Genomic DNA, 22,102 nt, shown 5'->3' with positions numbered 1-22,102 from the left:
AAGGGTGAATATGATAGGTCGATAGGATATTTGAGAGCTTCGGACACGGCGCTTTCGGGTGCCACGCCCCCCACCCATCTGAAAATTGCAAGCATGAACATATCTCATCGACCTATCATTATGTGTTCATACCGCGGGATGTGGCGCGTTCGGGCATTAAGTACCCCTTTTATCCGGCAAAGGTGCATTGAACGGCGGCATCGATATTACCTTCCATGCCTGGTGGCGTGCACAAAAAGGAATTTGGTGCTCTTCAATATTTTCCAGTGGCTCCAAGCGTGTCGATCAAGATAGTGGAGATAGTGGAGGCCGCAGCAGGCGAAGCGTCATTCCCAGAGAATCAAGTCGATGGGAGTATATAGAGGAGAGAGGAACACCGAAAACTAAACATTGTTCCTTTAATTCCTCCTCCCTTATCACAGGTTTAGAGAAATTTCTATCTGGCAGGAACCGCTTGTAGAACACCCAACTGTTTCTAAGCCGTTTGTTATTGACCAAGAGATGTTCCAGGATACCTTTCAATTTCCTCACGAAGAGGATTCCTGCTAGCTCAGTAAAATTCGCACATCATAAACAAGACATTAGCGTACTGATATAAGAGGTGCTACGTTTATTATCGAGCTTTTCTGGAAGTTTTACTGTGCGTGTGCGTGCGTTACGAATTACATGCTTTAAGTCGCCATCTAATTCAGAGGAGATAAAGTAACGCCGGCACAGGTTATTCAGCTTCTTCACTTGAATTATGCGCTGCCGAGAGACGAGCTTTGTAAAGAATAAAAAAATGGAAAAAATATCCAGGCCGGTAGTAGCTAAATGGGGCTGTGCTACCCAGACGTTGCAATAGCGGCACTTCTTTTTGTCGTTTATTATTCCCGCCATTTATTAAGCACCAACTACTTAAAATACACTAAACAATTTTTCGCCAATCACGAACATTTTCTCGTTCTTGCTCGTGAGTGTACTAGCTAACACTTTGAAGCTCATTTTCTCCTCTGGTGTGATTCATTATTAGAATATTAACACGGTGCCTTCTGTCTAAATCTGCTTTAGTTCAAACGATACGGGCACTCTGTGTTTACTTGTGATTCTCTTCTAAAATCTCATTTCTGCCACGTTATACCTTCTCAGCACGCGTTTCATCTTGCACTGTACATCCTGTACGAAGTAATGTGTACATTTCCTGTTTTTTTTTGCATACTTGTATTCCATCTTTCGTTACGTTGTGTTTGCGCTACATTTATGACTACTACCGCAGCAGTATACATAAAGAATGAACAACTCTCAATGCGGTAGTGGTGCTACCTTTCGTTTCCGGCTTTATTCGTGACGTTTATATGTCGGTGAAATAACGTTTACTCTGAAAGCCTATCAAAGTAGTCGAGCCGACTAACTAGAGTTGGTTCTGGTCTGTAGTTAAGCAGCACCAAAGAACAAAAACAGAACAAAAGAAGGACAAGACGCAGCACTCGTCTTGTCTTTCGGTTGCAGCTGTTCTAGTTTCTTTTTTTTTTGCTCTTTTTTAACTAACGGCCCATCAAGACATATGGCTGTTTTTTTCAAACGTCATGCTTACGATCGTTATTCGTCTTACCTTTTATTATGTTCTATCCCAGCGCACTTCGTCCTCCCACACCGCCACAGCGCGGATCTGAAAAATCAAATAATAAAACATCAGTTCAGGCGCCCGGCCTACTTCTTGTGATCCGCGTGCTCAGCGACGTTGTTTCTCTGTAGATCTAACACGGCCGTCGCATGAAACCTGGCGTGTCACTCACCACGTGTTTTCTTGGGAGCTCTGAATGACCCCCGAACCTGGCAAACAGCTTTTCTCCTGCTGCACCATCATGATCCTAACAAAGGGAAGTGTCCGCGCGCGCTCATGGCAGAACCATCGCTGTCTTCGGTGGTCTGCTTGTTCAATGAGGCTTTGTGTTCAATGAGGCTTTGCGGACGGACCAACGTCCTTACACCGAAATTCGCGCGGAGTCCCTCAGGGTGGAGTGCTGAGCCCAGTTCTCTTCAACCTTGCTTTTATCGGCCTGGTCGACGTATTGCCACAATCTGCTCAGATCTCTATATATGCATACGACATCTGTATTTGGGCATCAGGGGTGACCCGTCGTCAAGTTCGTGCAAGACTTCAAAAAGTGGCATCGATATTGACATCTTATCTTTGCTTGCAGGGCCTGAACATTTCGACCGAAAAGTGTTCACTTGTGGCGTTCACATGCAAAATAATGTCACGTTACACCATTCGCATCAATGGCGAAGCCATTCCCTATGAGAGAAGCCACAGATTCCTTGGTGTTGTGATCGACAGGAACCTCTCGTGGAGTCCACATATCTACGACATGAGAAAGAGACTAGTTTCGATTGTCCACGTCCTCTCCTTCCTCGGGGGAAAGTCCTGGGGCGCATCAGTGCGCTCGATGCTACAACTGTACCGTTACCTATTTCTCGGCTACATGCGGTACAGTCTTCCGATATTCAGTTCCATTAGAAAAACAAATATCAGGGCTCTTCAAAGTGTGCAAGCGCAAGCTCTCCGTATCTGTCTTGGACTGCCTAAATGTGCATCAACAGCAGCAACTGTTCTTGTTGCCCGGGAACATCCTGTTACTACATACATTGCTGTTGACACCATGAGAACACATATTCGGCACCTCACACGGGTTCCCTAGTCATCACCTCGCAACACTCCCAATAATTAGGCCACGTACTGCATTCCCCAAAGTCATTGAAGCCCATCGCGCATATCTTCCATCGCAGTTCACCCCTGCGTCAAGACCATGCTCACCCTTATGGAGTCTTCATGAACCTCATGTTCACCTCTATATTCCTGGCATTACAAAGAAAGCTGGTGTATCACTTCCCGCTCTCAAACAACTGACATTGAATCACCTGCATTCTTACCACAGTCACCGCATACATATTTACACAGATGGATCAGTTCCCTCGACCAGTTCTGCGGGGTCGGTGGTGATACCGGCCAGATCCATCTTCATGAAAGTGAAGACGACCTATCCAACATCTTCAACTGGTGTGGAACTCGCAGCCTTACGGGCTGCGGTAGAGTTCATCAGTCAAGAACCTCCACATGACAGGACGGTTTTCACCGACTCCAAAGCAGCCCTTCAAGCCCTGCAAGCTGCGCTACGCCGCGGGTCGCAGGAGCAACTTGTTGCTGAGATCCGTCTACTGTACCACGGCACAGTTTCCAAAGGTCATGACATCATTTTTCAATGGCTGCCAGGACACTGTGGTATTAACGGTAATCACCAGGCCGATGCGGCTGCGCGTTCTGCTCACAACGACGGACTTCCAGTGAGGATCCCAATATCGAGACCTGACGCTGCGTGTGTGCTTCGCCCTTTGGCGCTGGAGCTCACACTTTCAGCGTGGAACACGGGAGAGTTTTGCAACCTCCGCCTCAAGGCACTGGACCCTGAACTGCGCCTTCGTCTTCCACGTAACTTAGAACGTCGCGACGCAACACTGTTATGCCGTTTATGGATCGGTGTTGCATTTACCAATTACTATGCTTTCCGGATGGGGATGGCCGACAGCCTTGCCTGTGAGAGCTGTGGTTGTGAGGAGACCATCGCTCATCTTCTCTGTGAGTGCCCTGCATTTGCGAGTGCAAGACATACACTGTGTTGTGCCCTGGACCGCCTCGATCCTCGCCCATTAACAGAGCAAAAGATCCTCGGTCCGTGGCCACAGCAGTCGAATGCCCTCAAGGCATACAAGGCATCTTTGCCTACTTGAGAGCGACTGGATTGAGTGACAAATTGTGACAACGTTGTGCGTGTGTGTGTTATGCCTTTTTTCCCTTCTCTCTTCCTCCTTTTAGTCCCCTGATCCCTCTTCCCCAGTGCAGGGTAGCCAACCGGAACCTCTTTCTGGTTAACATCCCTGCCTTTCCCTCCTCCTCTTTATCTATCTATCTATCTGTGTAACATAGTTCCTTCCACCATGCCACGTTTGAGGGCGCTAGCGTCGCGAGGGGGGACCGCGTAATCAGGTGAGTTTCAAACATCTGCGGTTCACTTTAAACTAAAAAAAAAGATCCACGATGAAGTTTTCAGTAAAAAAATTAATGAAATCGGAATTTCTGAACGGGCTTTATAATTTATGTATACATTGAAAATTTTGTAATGTTAATGATAAGAAGTGTACTAATTTATCCTAGTTAATTAGCAAGTCAGGCGCATTTTAAAAGATGGTGAGCTGGTCAAGGCAACCGTCTACAATCTTACACTAGTCCAATCTCCGCAGAGCGAGTCGTTATTTTTTAAAGCTTGTTACTTAGCTAAACTAACCTTTATATGCAGATCATAATGTGCAGTGGATATCGAAATTCTCAGATCACAGCACACAGGCACGTGAAACCAAGTACGCCAAGTTGGCGAGGAAGTGTGGCCACCGAAAGCTTCATGTGAGAATGAAGCAACACCTATGGAGCAGCTATGCAGCTGTATACCATGATCTATACAGCAGCTGAATAGCAGCCCTACACTGGTGCATCTTTTTTTCTCTCTTATAAATGAATCAGAGCACTTCATTCAGCTATCAGCGCCAAAGTCCTAAACCGAGCTTCTCTGTAGGTTGAAGCGGACTTTGAAAAGTGCGACACACTGACACGAAGGCATAAAGTGTTCCTGGAAGTTCACACTACAGCTCCGGTGTGATGCAATGACATCCAACAAGCCAAGCCTGTAACCAAAACGCGACCTGATGAGCCCTTTGAACATGGGCTTTATAACTCAAAACAGACATTGTTTTTGGCAATCAAGTTCTAGCGGGGCACGTGTGTTAACGTGCCATCAGTTAATGTTACAGATTATAACCTCGCTTGTCTCCATTCTGACTGGCTCAACTAAAAGAGACAATATGCTTTTTGGGTGTGCACGCTAATTGCTTGCGAGTGAGTGTATTAATATGTCCGTTCTGTACATTACACTCATAGTTCATTATTCGTGCTTGTGTGCGCGCGTGTTTTCTTGAGTCCTGTTGTCCTTGGGAATTGAAGAAACAACGCATACCAACTCGCCAAACTGTGTGCGTTATTACCACGTGACGTGGGCCTGTGAGGCCTCTGATACGCTGAGCGCTGAGGCCTCTGAGCGCAGATAAAATTCGGCGACATGATTGAATAGCATCCTTGATAGCAGAGCTCGAAGAAACACGGTCGTCAGATATGTCCCCCAAGAATAACCGAGCATTCATGCAATGAATAGATAAACCTCTACCCATCAAGGAACGCTGATGGTCGTCAAAGTACTACTCTTTTTGTGGAGTAAACGAACACTTCTCTTTTGAATAGCGACGATTTTTCTACACCTTGCTCTTTGACGCAGCAGACCACCCATGCCTCTCTGCTCGAGGCCCAAAACGGCCAAGTGCAACCCAATACGACACCGTAAGCATAAAAATTTAAGTACACTAGTACTGGACCCACCCGAGGGAAACGTCAAGCAACCGACGCAATGTACACGCTAATAAAGTAATGCCACAAAGAACACTTCCTTAGAGCTCACCGAGTGTCAATGTGCGTGCAGAGCTGAAATTAACTTTGGTGACCCAAGTTACGATGAAAGAATGTAAGAAGTTGAGCTTTCTACCGCGGAAGTCCATGCGACGAAAATTGGCGTGACGGAGAACATTGAACGTTCTCTGGATCTGTAGAAAACATATGTAAGCAGACATGTATGATTAGGCGGCCTCGCGCCCTTGGCGTCTTTGGCAGCACTCTTCGTGGAAACAAAGCTAGCAGTGAAATGAGGCTTCTTCAGCTAATGTGAGGTATGTACACCATTGCGTGATCAGGCACAGAGTTAGATTGCAAGTTCTTCTGCGCCGTATGCATCCAACGTCTCCTTTGTAAGAGCGTTATGCTCCACATTCGACCTGGGATATACCTCAGGAAAATCACAGTGACATTTTCCTCTACATTGCTGCCCATTAGCGCCAATGCGGAAGTGATTTTAAAAAAATAAAATCAACAACCGGCCGTCTGTTTCGCGGCGGCCTAGGCGCGCCCGTATCGAGCCCTCGCAACCGCGCGCATACGACCCTATATGGGTGCTCGCCACGAACACATGCCGAAGCCATTCACGGAAGCAACCGTTTTCTTTATTCGTTCCTTTTTTCTGTGTCTCATTATCTAAAAGCGGCCGCCCAAACGACGGTCGTATTGCGGCGACCATTTGGGTCACCCAATCCCAGAAGCGGCCGAAAAAGCCCAGGCCTGGAGCTGCACATTGGAGCATTTTCTCAACCAGAAGTCATTACCTTGCGCTGGCTGTTTTTACAACGCTATGTCGTACATGGGGTTTAATATTTGAGGGCGTGTTTCCGGAGCCTCGGCGTTTCTAATTAACAAAATGCGGGCGGTCGCCCGCGTACGGCCGCCCCATCAGGGCCCCGAGCCCGGCGCTAGTTCCGCAGCAGGGGCTCGCGGCTGCGGGCGCCGTCTCCTAAATAATGGCCGCAAGCCCTGCCGCAGGCCACGTATTCTGCGGTGCGCCCTGTGTCAACCAAATTGCCTCGTCTTTACGTTCGCTTATTCCTGCTTTTTACTTCCTCTGACTGCGTTCTTTTTTTCTGCCCATGAATTATTGAAGGGCACACAGCCCAGTGTAACGGAATCTTGGGGAACTCACCGTCGATTGCTAGCGCATCCAGGGCAGAAGTTGGGTCATGTACTACCACTGCCGCTACTGCAACCGTAATATGCGTTTAGCAATACACATGTTAAATGCCCCACGCAAAAGCCAGACTAGATATTTACGGTGATGCTAGAGATCGGTAGACATATGCTATACCGGAAAAGGGAGAAAGAAGCGTCCCGCTATCAATACACCGGCCGTGCGGTCGGAATGGCCGGGAAGTGCAGAGGCAAAATACATTATTATGGGAATAGCACAGCAGGCTTGGAGTGTAGGAAAAGTGCTTTGTATCTGGATACGAGTGCAACCTCAATAGCGAATTTCTGAACGTAAAAGGGTAACCACGTGCCGCCAGTGAAGAATTGTATAATTACGGATCTTACACATTAAATTGCAATTTGTTTTTTCAAGCCGACTGGCGTTTGTCAATTACGTGGTTGGCATCAGGTACAGTTGACCCTAAGGCTTTGAGACGCATCGACCAGGCCTTCGTCGATCGAATACAACTCTCGGCGTCCTGAACTAGGGCTAACTGCGTGCTGCTTCCAGCGTGCAGACGTCTTAGAAGGAAGAAATTTCCAGGATCCTCGCAAAAGGAGAAAGACCAACTGGATGTTATTATTCTAAAGGCAGTTAAGACGGCGCTGGGACTCCCTTTATGCACATTCACTAAGCGCTTACTACAGCTGGGGATCCATAACACCATCGACGAACTAATAGAGGTCCACCGTGTAAATCAAACTGTCAGGCTCTCAACATCTAAGCCTGGCAGAAAAATATTACAGAAGCTGAGAATCAGTCCACCCCAGGAAGTTGCTGACAAGATCGACATGCCCATGCAGATGAGATCACACATCACGACTCACCCCATACCAAAACGCATGGATGAGGAATACAACAGAGGACGGAGACTAGCCAGAGCTAGACACCTCTCTAAGCGCTGGGATGGAAACAAGGACACGATCTACGTCGATGCGGCTGGACCCGTTAACGGAGTCGCGGCCATTGCAGCAGTTTCACCCCGGGGGGATATCATTGCAAGCAGCCTTATCCAAGCGGTGGATACCACATCGGCTGAAGAAGCAGCTATCACACTAGCGATATCAAAGAGCAGCGAGAACACGGTTATGTCGGACTCACAAGCAGCGGTACGCAATTACCTCAGAGGCCGCGTTGGCGCTCCGTGTTGGGAAATTTTAGAAAGGTCTAATCCTTTCAACATCCAGATCTTCTGGACGCCAGGGCACCTCTCAACGACGGGCAATGAGGCGGCCAACACAGCTGCTCGAGCTCTCCTCCTCCGAGCATCTGGAACGCAGCCTCTCTCTGACACAGTTGACAACCCTTCACCCTTACTAAGCTACGCAGAAATTACGGAGTACTATAAGATCACAAGAAGGAAATATTCTCTTCTTCACAAAACCCTAAGTAAATATGAAGAGCACATAATCAGGCGACTACAAACTAATACTCTGCCCAATCCTTACCTAATGAGTAAATGGTACCCAGACACCTACCATTCATCCTGCCCCTTCTGTGGAGCAGTTGCCACACTCTTTCACGCGGTTTGGAAATGTAAAGAAAACCCAGACTTGGACAGCAATCCCGATCCGACTTATGAGCGCTGGGAGGCAACCCTCCATAGCCACAGCCCCCTCGACCAGAAATCGTTGGTTGAGAGGGGCCGGATTATGATGGCGACAAATGGGTTCTCGTACTGAACCCACCCGGTTTTTATGCTCTGAATAAATGTTTTTCCTCCTCCTCCTCGCGTGAGTCATGAGTCAGTGCCACTTTAATAGAACATTTTCGGTTTGTGTTGTTCTGTGGGACGAGCTCGTGAACGAATGTTACCACACCTGTCTTCCGTAAATGCTCTCACTCACGAGTCCTCCCCTCCTTTCCCTCTTTTTTTTCTTGGGGCATTTTGATGTGAATACCCTGAGGCCCTAATTCCGCAGTCGACCAAAGGCCTTGTTTCCGCTATCGTTCGCCAGTACCATATAAAACAGGGGTTCCTTTTCCCGCTTGTAACCAATTATTGTTCTAGGAAACATAAAAAAAATGATGGCAGATTTCCGTAGTTAGGCTAAATGTGAATTAGACACGCTAGCACTTCGGTTTTCACTTCGGTTCTGGTGTTCAGATACAGTGTTCACCGGTGGCAGTTGTTCGGAGAGCGTAAAATGGGTTAATGCCCATATATGCGGAATAATTCTCTTCTACATTCATTGATCCCCGAGAGTCCTCATACCACTCCTGGCGCAGTGAGGACGCGGTTAAGTGACAGGCCACTGTGCTTCTATGGCAGGTGCTGCCATCGGTGGGACTTGGTTTGCTTGGGGGATGTGTTGAGAACTAGTTTTCTCTTACCGAGCAAGCTCTCGCGATTAATTGAGCAGCCACCTGCCACGGTGGACAGGTTGCTAAGCATATGTATGTATGTATGTATGTATGTATGTATGTATGTATGTATGTATGTATGTATGTATGTATATATATATATATATATATATATATATATATATATATATATATATATATATATATATATATATATATATATATATATATATATGTGTGTGTGTGTGTGTGTGTGTGTGTGTGCACACACACACACATAGTACACACACACACACACACACACACACACACACACACACACACACACACACACACACACACACACACACACACACACACACACACACACACACACACACACACACACACACACACACACACACACACACACACACACACACACACACACACACACACACACACACACACACACACACGCGCGCGCGCGCACTATAAAGGGCGCGAATGTCGAGTTAAAGCCAGTCATTTTCATTGAAATCACAACAGCTCAGCTAAGCTGCTTCTTAACACGAACCATTAAGCGAAAAGGTCTCCCGCGCCGGCGTTGCCGGATACTGTTCGACATTGCGAGGGACATTATGTGCGCCACTGCGACATTGGTTCGAGGCACCGCCGATGGGGCAGCTAGTCGGTACGCATTTCTCTTACATTCGCGATAGTACCGAACATATGTCGCGTTCATCTGCGACGAAGTTTGCTTTGACGGCGAAGCCTTCCGCCTCGCTTGCGGCTGCAGCGCTAAATGGAAGCAGCCGTGCCTCCGCTCTGAGCTATGCAAGCCTGCAAAGAAGACAAGGCGGCCACGGGCGCGTGAGGTGCGCTCGTCCTATAGTCACGTGGTCTTTCTGCAACACTACCGCCAGCACCGCCATGCGACCTCCTCCCTGGGCCGCAAAGGAGACGGAACTGGCCACGGGCGAGAGCAGAGCACGCGTGCTTGCGTTGCACCTGGGCGGTTCTTTACGTTTCAGTGAGGCCCATCGTGGTCGAGCCCCCTGTGCCAGCACTTCGCTGTAGAACAAGCACAGTACACACATCTGACGCGAGGTAGGCTCCGTGCGCCGATATGTGAAAGCTAGCGTCATTTCGTCTGCGCGACTCGCTGTGCCAATTTATGATGTGAACTCCCTGTTTAACTGACACTATCTTTCCTGGTTGGATCTGTCGAAGGCGAGACCATTTCCACCGTACTTTCATCGTGCACCCTTTTATATTTACTGTCGGTGCGTGCAGGGTAACTGGCGCCAATTATTCAGCATTAGGTTGTTCATCTCTGCACATCACTCCAGAAAGCTCGATATATGCACATTAGCATCTCAGCTAACTCGCCTTCATAATTAATGCAAACATAGCTTTAATCACATCAGTTTGAAAACTCGGGATCAGAGTCTGGAATCTCACGTGACCAGTTTCTGAGGCTCCGCCTGTTAGTTCTGGTGTAACGCTGCCCTTCAGCGTTTGGGCTACGTGCCTGAGCGGCTGGTCGAAACACACGGGGCTGCGGTGCTCTGAACACCTCGACATTTAGGGACAGTCATCGAGTCCGATATTGAAGCATGGCTGATGTTGGGAAGATGTTTCGCAGCTGGTGTGACAAAAAAAAACTATGCTCCCGCAGTCGTTCCCATGTCGGCCGAACCGTAGTTTTGAAGAACCCTATGGGCATTGTAGCGTTGCATTTCCCTTACAGTAATTTTCGTATGAACATGTGGGTGTGCTCCTATTAATCCACTAAGTACGCCATCTTTTCCTTCAATCTGTTTCTCGCAGACGGCAAAGAAGCCGCTCTTGAAAAGTCCGTACATACAGTTCGACAACGCTGACCAACGCAGTCATCGCGGTTAAAAGTGCTATCCAAAGCAACACACTTGTGCAGAAGACTAGTTTTGAGCTTTTGACGCCGTGTATTGCTTTTTAAAACCTTCTTGAATGCTGTGAGAATAGTCGCTTTGTTTCTTTCAACCATTACTATTACACACTGCGGGGACTTGTGATTGAGGTTCGCAAAACCTTCCCGACGCGCGCGCGCTTCCTGGAGGGCCGACGCGCTTCACGGCGGGGTGGGGGTCGTCATTCAGACTTCGTCTGGTTGGTTGTCACAACGGGCATGTGCTTGCGCGGCGGTCAGTCGCAAGGCGCTCTTGCGCGACATGAACCTAACCCATTTACGCGGCACTTTTCGTGGACCCCCAGTTGAACCCCTCGGTAAACCGATCACGCCATGTAAGGCACGTGAGTAATGGAAGTATGCCTGTATCCTGTTGTATTCGTTTTTAAACGCTCATATATTATATTTCACTAAATGGGAGTTTCTACCAAGGGTAGGAGTTTATTTACAAGGAACGGTATAAAGAGGTCGGCCGGAGCTGATTCGGGGAAAGAGGAAAGATAAAGGAGTGTTATATACGGGACGGAAGAGAGGCGCGAATACGTACAAACACGTCATCATTGCGTACGAAACTGAGGAACGTCTGGACTGCCCGCAGAGCTTTCCAAGCCTCTGGCATGCCGTTCTCCTGAAATGGCCTGCTCCTTGAACGCGCCATGGACACGGCCAACTCCACTCTTTCGCGCGTACCTGTGGGGCATACCGCGATGTGGTCCATGGTCTCTGTAATATGACATTAAGTCGAGCGCCTGTGCGAACACGTAAGTACCGACGCGTAAAAGACACTCAATCTCAGTTTATGTAGGCGGCTTGCGTGAATATCTGCCAAGTTCTGCACTTTGAACGTGCTACAGTAGGTCACCTAAGATAACCCAGTGGGCGCATGTTCGTCTTCAGCGGTTCGCCGCAGGCGTAGAACCTTAACAACTTTCGCAGTTACCTGAAGCGAAACCGGTCGTTGTGATCGTTGAGTCACCAATGGAGTACCTGGAAACTGTAAACTTAATCAAGAATTGACACAACGCAACGGAACGAGGACGATAGGAAACACAAAACACAGGAAACATGCGCTGTGTCAGGCTGTGTAGTATAAAGTGTGAGCCAACTAGCCCACACCAGAATCCTATTAGAACGTATTTCTCCTACATTGGGCTCTTTTTTCTGTCAACGTGTGGTGTGTCAATCTGTGTCGTAGAAAGTGTGAACCAATTAGTCCATACCAGGATCATCTTAGAACGTAAACTTAGTATTTGACTTCAGTAATGTTTGGCTGAGAATCTGACTTTCCTTGCAGAAGAATAATAGAGGTCTCTAGACCAAAACAACAAAACAAAAAATGCTCACTTGACATCAGGGCACGCCTATGGATCGAACGCTTAGCCGCATAGTGTAGTACTAATGAAAAACTGCAAAAAAAACGAATGATTTCAAGGAATTCAACCCTGCGCAATGTGACAGTAAAGCTTTGAACATCTCAAAAAAGACCGTGGCAGTAGCCCATGGCACAATTACTTAGACACTTGTAAGTGTAGAATAGATTAATTCCCCTGTCCATGCCTTCTATATACAGGCACTTGCCACTGAGGTAATCTCGGACTGCGCCTTGCTTGCTTGCACCAAATGCTAGCCGTCGTGCCTCGGCCCTAGGGCGCAAGCCCTGCTTCGTTGGTGCACTTTAATTGCGAAACACCATTTCGAAATGAGAGCATGTCTCGCGATTAGGCGCACCTGGGAGCTTTGTCGTCGGCTTACGGCGGCCCCGTGCAGCTGTTCTTCATCCACATTTTGAGTAAGCCTGAGCAAATCGTTTGATTGCCGCTGCTGGCTCTGCAGTGTGCCAGCCTGAATATTTCAAGCCAGTCAGCTTCTCGTATTCGAAAGACGTGCGGCAATTGGCCCGCCGCGGTGGCTCAGTGGTAAGGGCGCTCGACTACTGATCCGGAGTTCCCGGGTTCGAACCCGACCGCGGCGGCTGCGTTTTTATGGAGGAAAAACGCTAAGGCGCCCGTGTGCTGTGCGATGTCAGTGCACGTTAAACATCCCCAGGTGGTCGAAATTATTCCGGAGCCCTCCACTACGGCACCTCTCTCTTCCTTTCTTCTTTCACTCCCTCCTTTACCGTTCCCTTACGGCGCGGTTCCGGTGTCCAACGATATACGAGACAGATACTGCGCCATTTCCTTTCCCCCAAAACCAATTATTATTATTAAGTTTTGCAAGTGGTACGATTAAAGGGTATAGGTCCGAGCCACCATGCTGGCTACATTGGTAGTGGGTCGTCATTCAGCAGATGGCGCACATTTTCTCGGTATTTACCAGGAATTTTTAGCGCGCTTCGCCATCCTTGCGCGCTCTTGCATTAATAAGGAATCGTGACTTGTGAAGCTTTTAGTTAAATGCTCCACTGCATGAGAATTTTCTGCCGAATTGGTTGGAAAGCTTTGAGTTATGCTAAGAGAAACTGGTGCATACTGTTAGTCTTTTCTGCTAGACTTCGCAGGCAAAGCTTGGCTTTCGCGGCTAATTGTGGCAGTCGAGGTTATCCATACTCCTCAGTTTCGACGATATTTTGAATTCAATGTGCATGTTGATTTTCGACCAGATCGGACACAGAGGGCTTGAATTATGTGATTATGCATTAGGCGATGTGCGTAGTGTATGCCGCCCCCAATTGGGGCGCCGCAAAAAGAAAAAAAAGTTCTCTTCCATGTAAGTGGAGTTTTCCGACTATGCATTAATCGATGTGCGTCCTGTGCTCCACCCATGAGTGGGGCGCCGCGAAAAGAAAGGTAGCTTATATTGGTGATGAGTGCGCTCGCGATAGGAAGTCCGCCCGCCCTGGCAGACGGCGTTTATATAAGGTACTTGTCAACTAATGAGTCATAGTGTATGTTACTCTATGAATGAGCGTTGCGGCCTATTGCTGCAGTTACTATAGGTGAAATCCTCCGTCGGCTGTAGGCAGGCGTGTAGGCTGTAGGCGTGAACTGTCAAACTTAAATGCAAAAGTTGATTAAGGAAACATGTAATGAAATAAAAAGCAAAAATAAAAAAATCGCCGAGGTTTAGCTCTGATCAACCCTAGTTGAATTGCGAAAGCTTCGTTTCCTCGGCACGTCGTCTACTCAGCGTCTCATTCCGACGCTCTCGAGAACTCAAATCGGTCTTTTCCGCAGTTGAAGAGTCACTCCGGGACGTGGCACGACTTCTAGCCGCATCTTCGTTACGACACTTCTCGAGTCGTGCGGCGCGTTCTTCTGGCGTCTCTTGAGCGCGTTCTCTCTTCCTCGAATCGTTCTGCCGTTGCTGCGTCTCTTTCGCGCTCTCCATAACGACTACAATACACTAAGAGAGAGAAGTTGTTGCCAGGAAGAAAGAAAAGGAAAGTGCGCAGGCCTGCCCACTGGCTCAAGCCGAGCCACAATCGCTACCACGTGCAGATAGTAGGAGAGTTGAAAGATGGGATAGAAAGACAGGATAGTAAAGACGCGCTAAAGACAAGGCCGATCCCGGAGGCAGTGCAATACCGGGCCAACCGGTGGCGGGAGTGAAGCATCCTTCAAACTCTCCGCCACAATTCCAAAAATAAGTCCAATTGGACCCGTAACAGTTACTCTACCGGGTCCAACAATACACTAAGGCGAAGCCCATATATATATATATACCCCCCACCGCCCCGCGAGGTGACACCTCCTCTCCCTCTACCCCAGCGGAGCACATCTGGTGGAGCCAGTGGCGACGGCAGCGACGCCGACGGCGGCGCCATCTGTTGGAGCGCGGCTGTGGCGTTGCTAGGCAACGGCGGCTCAAAATCGTTCGTCGGCCACGGCATACGGCTGAAGTGCGCGATGAGCCGAAATGGCTTGCTGGCTGGCGTAGTAAAGCTTTCGCTTTAAAAGTGCATGCTTAAGCTTCGTCTTCAACAGTGGGGCGCGACAGCGTCTTACAGCGTTGCCAAGGGGTTCACGGGACGCCACCGCCCGTTCGCTGCGATGCATTGCCCGTTGCACAATTCAAGGAAATGAAATGACGCCTGTCTCACATATCTCGGTGGACACCCTAACCGTACCCGTAAGGGAAGGAAAATGAAATGAAAATTGGTTTTAAGGAAAGGAAATTAAGCCTGTCTCACTTATCTCGGTGGGCAACCGAATCGCGCCGTAAGGGAAGTTAAAATAAACTTGGTTTTAAGGAAAGGAAATGATGCCTCTCTCACAGGTGGCCGAAATTATTCCGGAGCCCTCCACTACGGCGCCTCTTCCTTTTTTCATTCACTCCCTCCTTTGTCCCTTCCTTTAAGGCGCGGTTCAGGTGTCCGCCGAGATGTGAGACAGATACTGCGCCATTTCCTGCGCAGTGTCTTCTACATTTTAACAATGTAGAAGCTGCGCCGGTCGTGCAGCTGTGTGGAAGGTCGGTAAGATGTGGAATGTCCGCAACAGGTGGCCGCTGCCGGTCGGAGAGCTGAACGCGGCGACAATGGGTGAATCTATTCATGGCTGCAGTTGCTCTTCGAGTTGACGGATGACGAAGTTGAGAAGCCGTGGTTGTGTTAAATTGACACCCGCTGTGGTCGCGTTCCTGTTTTACGTCATGCGCATTGCTTCACTATTGCATAGTGCAAGGGGTGCACACATGCGCGGTGTAAGTTCGCGGCGTTAAAAGAGCCTTCACAACCTAGAATGCAGCAGCAATTTCTTTCAGGAAAAGTGTTCGGTAAATAGAAGGAAAAGTAATTTTCTTCTTGCGGCTGTGGTAACTCCAAAGGTTTTGACGCCACTGCCAGTTATGCCATGAAAGCGACCGGAAGGTTGCAACAGCTGGAAGTAAATTACTGAACAACTGATTCTCAATAAACATGTGAAAAAAAAAAACATTATTGTGGAGCAAGAAAACAACGGCGAGACGTATGAGGCATCAGCGGTAACAATAAGTTGCATGCTTAATTGTTCACATAGAGTCGGCAATGCTTCGTATTACCAGTTTCTTTTTATGTGCGACAATTTTCTTATTATAACTTATTATAACTGTTAACGGAGTCGCGGCCATTGCAGCAGTTTCACCCCGGGGGGATATCATTGCAAGCAGCCTTATCCAAGCGGTGGATACCACATCGGCTGAAGAAGCAGCTATCACACTAGCGATATCAAAGAGCAGCGAGAACACGGTTATGTCGGACTCACAAGCAGCGGTACGCAATTACCTCAGAGGCCGCGTTGGCGCTCCGTGTTGGGAAATTTTGGAAAGGTCTAATCCTTCCAACACCCATATCTTCTGGACGCCAGGGCACCTCTCAACAACGAGCAATGAGGCTGGCAACACAGCTGCTCGAGCTGTCCTCCTCCGAGCATCTGGCACGCAGCCTCTCTCTGACATAGTTGACAACCCCTCACCCTTACTAAGCTACGCAGAAATTACGGAGTACTATAAGATCACAAGAAGGAAATATTCTCTTCTTCACAAAACCCGAAGTAAATATGAAGAGCACATAATCAGGCGACTACAAACTAATACTCTGCCCAATCCTTACCTAATGAGTAAATGGTACCCAGACACCTACCATTCATCCTGCCCCTTCTGTGGAGCAGTTGCCACACTCTTTCACGCGGTTTGGAAATGTAAAGAAAACCCAGACTTGGACAGCAATCCCGATCCGACTTATGAGCGCTGGGAGGCAACCCTCCATAGCCACAGCCCCCTCGACCAGAAATCGTTGGTTGAGAGGGGCCGGATTATGATGGCGACAAATGGGTTCTCGTACTGAACCCACCCAGTTTTTATACTCTGAATAAATGTTTTTCCTCCTCCTCCTCGCGTGAGTCATGAGTCAGTGCCACTTTAATAGAATATTTTCGGTTTGTGTTGTTCTGTGGGACGAGCTCGTGAACGAATGTTACCACACCTGTCTTCCGTAAATGCTCTCACTCACGAGTCCTCCCCTCCTTTCCCTCTTTTTTTTCTTGGGGCATTTTGATGTGAATACCCTGAGGCCCTAATTCCGCAGTCGACCAAAGGCCTTGTTTCCGCTATCGTTCGCCAGTACCATATAAAACAGGGGTTCCTTTTCCCGCTTGTAACCAATTATTGTTCTAGGAAACATAAAAAAAATGATGGCAGATTTCCGTAGTTAGGCTAAATGTGAATTAGACACGCTAGCACTTCGGTTTTCACTTCGGTTCTGGTGTTCAGATACAGTGTTCACCGGTGGCAGTTGTTCGGAGAGCGTAAAATGGGTTAATGCCCATATATGCGGAATAATTCTCTTCTACATTCATTGATCCCCGAGAGTCCTCATACCACTCCTGGCGCAGTGAGGACGCGGTTAAGTGATATGCCACTGTGCTTCTATGGCAGGTGCTGCCATCGGTGGGACTTGGTTTGCTTGGGGGATGTGTTGAGAACTAGTTTTCTCTTACCGAGCAAGCTCTCGCGATTAATTGAGCAGCCACCTGCCACGGTGGACAGGTTGCTAAGCATATGTATGTATGTAAGTATGTATGTATGTATGTATGTATATATATATATATATATATATATATATATAATATATATATAATTAAATATATATATATATATATATATATATATATATATATATATATATTATAAATATATATATATATAATATATATATATATATATATATATATATATATATATATATATATATATATATGTATATGTATATGTGTGTGTGTGTGTGTGTGTGTGTGTGTGTGTGTGTGTGTGTGTACACACACATAGTACATACATAGTACACACACACACCACACACACCAACACACACACACACAACACACACACACACACACACACACACACACACACCTGGGCAGGTTGCTCTCCACCCAGTGGGCAGGTGAGTAGCGTGCCACAAAGCTGGTTCAGACAAGCAAGCAGACAGACTAAAATGTAAGGGCGACGACGCGCTTGCTGTAGGAATTGCTGGCCCTGTTTACACGAGCTGGGCGTGAGTATTGCTCGGGGAAAAAAAGGAGCGTGCTCGCTACTGTAATTGCAATCCCCTGGTACACACGTGCGAACGATGTGCATGTAGGGCTGCACTTACAATGTTTGCTTTCCATGAAATGCACGCGAAGAAAAAGGGAAACGAAAAATAAATACCATGCTTCCTATTTCCGGGGTGCAGGAGCCGGCGTGATTGGCGCGGAACAGTTAACGCTCACATTCGTTCGCTGACCCGGTGCGTGATGCAACATCATTGGCATGTCTGAGTGTGATGGGCCAATATGCTGGAGTTTCCGCTACTTCCGCATCAGAATGTCGTGCTAATGTATCTAATACAGCCGCTCTCTACACGCACTAGTGCGTGGCAGCCTATAGAGATGCTGCCTCCCGTCATTTCCCGCGAATGCATCTCAGTGATAATTAGGGTGAAAAATTAACTGATATGAAAAAGAATGGGGGATGTGTTCCACCCAGCAGCCGATAAGACATGCAAAACCTGGGGTAAAAAAAACAAACAAACTAAGCGTATTAAGGAAGTATTTTCTTCGAGAAGGACACTCTACAATTTCTAGTCTTGGAACTGTTTATGCTTTTCCCCAAAGAGGACGGTGTGGAGAGAAGCGAAGACCTCGAATTCGACGTGCGCTTGTTCGCTTTGTACGACATTGAACAAAAAACTCAGACTTGAAAATTGTTTTTGTACACTGCAATTTTAAACATGAACTCTGGTTTAAAGCAACTACAGAAAAAAAGTGCAGCGGTACAATTTAACCAGGTCCAATGTCTCGCCACCAAGTGCTGCACAGCTTTGGTCAAGGCCGAAATTTAAAAACTCCGTATATTGGGTAGGCACTGCGCAGGGCTCTCGGCCGGGCTTCATTACTAACCGTTTCAGCCGCAAGCCTTTTTGGATGGCTGGACAGACAAAACGGCAGCGATAAGGAGAGGGTGGTAAAATCATCCGGCCTCTTCTACGCAATGGCGGAAGTGTAGCATTGCCGTACAAAAGGGCAAGTTCCTTTTTTTCGTGTTCCTCTGTTCGCTGAAGAGGACAGTTAACTTCTTTCTTGTGAACAGTAATCCTTAGAGCATGACAGACACGCCGCGATGTCTTCGACGTATGGCGTTCGGCTCCTCAAGCGGCGGCCACATTTCGGAGGAGACGAAATGCAGGAGGACGCCCGTATGCTGTGCAATGCCAGTGCACGTTAATGAGTCCCAGAAGGCAAAAATCAATCTGGCGCCCTCCAGTAGAGTACATTAAACCTCATGTAACATACCTTTTTTAGAGGGCAAGTAATCGGCCATTCGTTAATTAATATTACATCACAAATACGCAAGAGGTATGCGCCAGTTAAAGCCGATAATGTTGCTTTCAAGCCTTGTTGAACGTCGCTCCAGAAATTTAAGCAGGGACTAACCATGGACAACTACCCCCCTTCCAAAGATAAGTACATCACATACCGGCAGCTACAGCGCCACGAAGAACTACAGCAGTAAATGGCAACGGTGAACAACTTGCAAACGCTTCTCCCTACCTTCCGTGCTTCCTGCTTTGATCATATGAACCCATGCGTGGATCATACCGGTACAGGGCACGGGGGCATAGCGCGATCGTGCCAGCGGAAGCGTTGCCCGCAAACACTAGCACACTTTGTCGCTGCGGCGGCATTCAGTGTCAGCTGTTACTGCGACGCGGTTAATAAAAACAATGGAAACGCCCCTAGCTCTTTGTACACGTGCAACGTTATACTTCCGAGGCTTTTTCGCGAAGAAAGCTCCCAAATACGCTGATGAGCTCGGTTCCTTTTCCATGCATTTTCATGCTTCAAGGTCCTCAGAGAAAGCAAACGGGTATACGAATGACGGCGACCCGGCACCTGCAGACAACAACATCGATGTAGCTACTTTTCTTGGCATATAAAATCTCAACTGGTACTGTTCGCGCTCTTAGTTTGGAATGGTCATGTCCTCTCAGATACGTGAGTATGGGAAGACACCGTATCGGACGCCTGCCTGAGAAGATGCATGTTTCTGCATAATACACGCGTGTTTTTAGAGTATGACACTGATTCTATAGGTTCTATAGGCCTTGTGGTCTGGGCGGCCGCTTCGGTTGCGGGAGGTGGTTGATTCGAAGCCAACCACCGGACACCCACCAGTAAAAATGGGTACAAGCCACCCCCGGCCCGCCGGCTTCTTCAGGGGTGTGTGCTTGGAGGAGGCTCCGCAAACCCCACTGCGCCCCTTCGGGGGCAAACCCATTTTCTAACAATTCAGCATGCAAAGGTGGTAACCAGCGCTGACATCAGCGTTCAAAGCGTAACCAGCGCTGACATCAGCGTTCAAACACTAAGGTCCCTTCGTCAGAAGCGATTCAGAGTATCACTGCTTTCTGGCTGTCCGACCTTGTGAGAAAAAAAAAAGTTAACAGTTGACAAAACAGGTCGTGGCCTAGTGGTCTGGGCGTCCGCTTCGGCTGCGGAGGCGGTTGGTTCTAAACCCACCGCCGGACACCCACCGGTAAAAATGGGTACAAGCCACCCCCGGCCCGGTGCCAGGCTTCTTAAGGGGTGTGTGCTTGGGGAGGCTCCGCAAACCCCGCTGCGCCCCATCGGGGACAACACTCAGCCTGCAAACAGGTGAAAACAAGTGAGGAGCACAGAGTCGATCACGCTTGTCTAGAGTGCTCGAGAGGTGCCATCCGGGGAAAATAAAGCAGAATTCTAAAGCAGGTATTGATTTTCACTGATAATGGTTGTGCTGGAGAGCAGCAGAATAGACACGTGAACCGCACAGGCACCAGCGCCTTACCGCTAGCAAAGCAGGTGCGAAAAGATTTCACTTCATTTGCTCTGCAGCACACCGCCCGAGCGCTCTAGACAAGTGTGATCGACTCTGCACTTGAATTCACTCATAAGTCCGGCTCTGCGTCTTCGTTTCACTTGCAAGTGAACAGTTCGACTCAAGGCTCGTACGCTCTAACCGCGTCAAGTTCTACACTAAGGTCCTTCGTCAGAAGCGATTCAGATTATCACTGCGGTCATGGGCTAGTCCGGCTTTTCGGCTCTCCGACTTTGTGAGAAAAAAAAAGCACCACGTTTGTTGGTGCTATTCACCGCGCCAACAAACCCCTTCTAGCAGACAAGTCAGCTCATCTTAAACTCGTGAAACAAGGCATCATTAACCTATGCATGCAAAATGCTTTCGAAAAGTCATGCCCCCATTTTAGCAGCTTCAGCTTTCAAGTACAACTTAGAAGATTCCTCGAAGCAGGGTATCCTAATGATATCAGTGTTTCAGTGGCTGAAATCTTGCTTAACAAGAAACTTCAGGAAGAAGGAAGAGTGACAGATAAAAAGCAAGGTAAGACAGCTGTCATCCCTCATATCCATAGTCTGTCGCACAATCTCAAGAAAATAGGAAAGAAGGCAAATGTTCAGGTGGTTTTTACAGCCCCAGATAAACTAAGTGTCATGTGCAAAAGAACCCTGCCCGCAGAACAACGTCCCCAAAATCTGCAGTGTACCATCCGCCACCAGAAAAGATTTGTCAAATGCACATGGGGCATCGTGTACAGCATCCCGCTGTCCTGTGGGAAGCAGTATATATGTGGGACACTCCGGTAGGTGCCTCAACGAAAGGCTTCGTTAACACAACAAGAACATGAAGTCCTTAACGAGCAGCAATCTGGCCTTGTATTGCAAGGAGTGCGGGTGCGTGCCATTTCTGGATAAATGCCCTGTCGTTGCCAGAAGCGGAGATAAACTGACAAGAGAAATCATTGAAGCAACACAGATAGCTACTCTGCGTGATCTGTGTGTCAGCGAGCCTTCTATATCCTTATCGAAACTAGAATTGGGATTACTAGGTTTGTAATAGCCTTTATCATCTTACGCTTATCTTTTTCCTTTGATTTCTTCGGCTTCCCAGCTTTGGCGCATGCACTCGGTCTTTAGGCTCAGGTCCCGGTCGACACAGTGTTGGGTTTTTCCTTTAGTCGGAAGTTAGCGCTCGTGGTGTGTGCTCTGTTTTCGTCTGACGTCTTGTTTTTCGCTCTCCTTTTCTCATGAATCGATACCGACTCGCCCAACTTTCCGCCCTTGTCAATCACAGTGAAGTCGGCACAACTCGGCCGCGCTTTGTCCTTTCGGTGCGTTCGTATGCGAGACCAAAGTATGGCCGTCGT

General features: G+C 48.0%; 1 long non-coding RNA gene across 1 annotated transcript in view; it reads right to left on the bottom strand.

Annotated features, from left to right (window-relative positions):
* LOC144136209 (uncharacterized) overlaps positions 1–22,102 on the bottom strand; it is an 87,568-nt gene that overhangs the window by 19,928 nt on the left and 45,538 nt on the right. Inside the window, exon 2 of the long non-coding RNA XR_013315576.1 lies at positions 1,592–1,648. This is a non-coding gene — a long non-coding RNA (uncharacterized LOC144136209). The remainder of the gene's footprint in view (positions 1–1,591; positions 1,649–22,102) is intronic.

The sequence above is a fragment of the Amblyomma americanum genome, chromosome 1 (assembly GCF_052857255.1).
Source record: "Amblyomma americanum isolate KBUSLIRL-KWMA chromosome 1, ASM5285725v1, whole genome shotgun sequence".
In the NCBI taxonomy this organism is placed as follows: Eukaryota; Metazoa; Arthropoda; class Arachnida; order Ixodida; family Ixodidae; genus Amblyomma; species Amblyomma americanum.
This window is presented reverse-complemented; position numbering and strand designations above follow the sequence as displayed.